Raw genomic sequence first — 2,782 nt, forward strand, 5'->3', positions numbered from 1 at the left:
CCAGCACTGACATTTTTTAGTATTTTTGAATATTGATATTTTTAGCCCTGAACCAAAATTCTAATGTAATCAACCTTCTTTTATGTCCTGAAAAGTGTGAGCTAAGAATAAACTTAGGTTTTAATGGAAGAAGCTATTTACGTTTAAAATTTTAATGTTGTTATTAAATGCCATTGAGTCAGTCCTGACTCATAGCAACCCCATATAGAGTTTCTGAGGCTGTAAATCTTCGCAATTCATCTGATGGGTTTGAACCAGGGACCTTATTGTTTGCAGTACAGTGTTTATGTGAATGCCAAAACAGTCATAAAACTTTACTGGTGTTATATGATTTATTTTTGTTCCTTTTACTTTCAACCACTTGAACTGCTTAAATAAATGACTTTTGCAAAGATCAGAACATAATGTTCAGATAATTGTTAATGCTTTACAAATAAACCAGATAAATGCCTGATGTTGCCAGCTGCCCTCTGCCTGGAAACCCAGATTTGTCTTTCTGGCCTGAAATCAGGCTTTGCCAGTGTGAAATAAAGATTATAGTTGGAAAAATAAGTATGTACGTGTTTGATACTAAAATCCATTGTCTCCTCAATGAAAGACAAAAGTCCTGTAAGTTTTAGAGAAAAATCATAACTAGTAAAATATGAGAATTTTATTCTCGTTCTGGAGATGCTACATCATGTAGGTAGAAACCTGATCTGTCCATGAAATCAACATAGTCAAACAAAGAATGGAATCTCCACTTTGATGACTTATTTTGTTGATAATTCCAATAAGGTAGCTGTTGTTGAGTGATGTCAAGTCAGTTCAGACCCATAGCTGCCTTGCACAGGGTTTCTGAGACTATAAATCTTTTCAGGAGCAGAGAACCTCATCTTTCTCCCCTAGAGATGTTGGTGGGCTTGAACCAACAACCTCGTGGTTCAAAGTCCAATGCTTATTCTACTGATCCACTGTGCTTCCCCCAGTTGGGTAGACTGGAAGGCAAAAAGCCTAATTGGACAATCAATCATTTTATCCTGAGGTGATCAGATTGCTTCTTAGACCAGGTGTCTTACAATACCTAGCGTGAGATTCACTATGGCGCTGAATCAGCACTGGACTGTGAACCACAACGTCGGCAGTTCAAACTCACCATCTGCTCCTTGGAAATCCTATGGTGTTGTTAAGTGCCTTTGAGTTAAGTTCCAACACATATTGACCCTGTATGGGGTTTCTAAAAAGTGGCTGGAAAATTTGAACCGCCAACCTTGTGGTTCAAACTGACCTTTTGGTCCAGTGCATTATCCCACGGGGCCACACCAGGACTCCCTTACAGGGTTGCTATGAGTTAGAACTGACTTGATGGCACTTAACAACAACAACATAAGAAATGCATTTCACTTTACAACCCAGAGAACACACAAATACTGTTGTACCTAAGCACGAACACACACACTTGAAACAGTTTTCCTTAAAAAAATAAAATACAACCTGAATGAATCAATGTCACCGAATTGTACATGTGGAAACTGCTGAGTTCCTGTGCTTTACTGTGCGTAATCTAAAGCACATCAAATGAAAGACAACAAAACAGTAAAATAACAAAACTAAAATAAAGTGTTTAAAAATGATTTTAGTGTGGCTAACTCTAGTATTTTAGATTTTATCTAGTTAAAATAATACATTTATTCGGCTGCGGCTCGGAAGTCCGAGGCGGTTCCCTGCCTTTGGCGCTAGGTGGATGGATCCAGGGTCTCGGAGCAACTTGGCGCTGCTGACCGCCCTGGTCTGGTCATCGGCCGGCCTCGGCGCCCCCTCCGTGAGGATTCAGCGCGATCTCTTGCACCGTCCAGGGGGCGCCCAGAGTTTGGCGCAGAAATCCGGTTACTTCCTGTGTCTCAGACCACTGGGCAGCTTTGAGAACCCGCAGGAGAATGCAGTGGCTGAGACCCTGGTCCTGGTGGACAAAAGCCCCCTCCCGCCCGGCTTATCTCCCGTCTGTGACCCCCTGAACGCCAAGAAGAAACAGATGTGTGTGAGGCTGGTGCCCCTGGGGGCTGCCGACACAGCCGTGTTTGACGTCCCACTGAGTCGGAAGACCAAGACGGTATCTGGATACCTTCCAGTAGGGGACATGGGTGCTTTGCCATCTGGTGCAAGAAGGCCAAGGCCATGAGGCCGGTGCCCAAACCCCGAGGGCTTAGCCGGGACATGCAGGGCCTCTCCCTGGAAGTGTCAGGCCTGCCCAGCAAGCATAGCTTCCCGGAGTGGACACTGTCTCAGCTGGGCTCGCGTACACCTTGCGGAGGAGTGACTCCATCTACGAAACCTCCAGCCTCTACAGCATCTCAGCCATGGATGGGACTCACGCTGCACCCCAAATTCGACGGCAAGAGCTGCGTCCCCTTGGCCTTCTCTGCCTTTGCAGATCTGACTATCAAGTCACTGGCAGACACTGAGGTAGAATACAACTAGGGCTTCGTGGTGGAGAAGACGGCAGCTGCCCGCCTGCCCCCAGCGTCTCCTAGCCACTTGCTGCCCTAGGACCCCCTGCCTAACACTGCAGCCAGCGCCCCGAGCCTGGCCCACTCCTCCAGCCCTGTGCTATGGGAGCTTGTGTCTTTGGCTCAGAGACCCCTGCTGTTGCCCCAACCCTGGAGGAGGGGGTGAGGCAAGACTCCTGGGAGAGGGAGGGGGTCTCTTGCTCCTAAGCCCCATGAACAGAAGCTAGTGCCTTCTGAGTCATTGTGTCAAATTCTCTGGTACCTGAGGTGGCATGTCCTCCAGCAGTAAATGCTAC

General features: G+C 46.6%; 1 pseudogene; it reads left to right on the forward strand.

Moving 5' to 3' along the window:
- The first annotated feature begins 1,723 nt into the window (after positions 1-1,723).
- Positions 1,724-2,526, forward strand: LOC102831765 (annotated as a pseudogene).
- The last annotated feature ends 256 nt before the right edge of the window (positions 2,527-2,782 follow it).

This window comes from Chrysochloris asiatica, unplaced genomic scaffold (assembly GCF_000296735.1).
Source record: "Chrysochloris asiatica unplaced genomic scaffold, ChrAsi1.0 scaffold00001, whole genome shotgun sequence".
In the NCBI taxonomy this organism is placed as follows: domain Eukaryota; kingdom Metazoa; phylum Chordata; class Mammalia; order Afrosoricida; family Chrysochloridae; genus Chrysochloris; species Chrysochloris asiatica.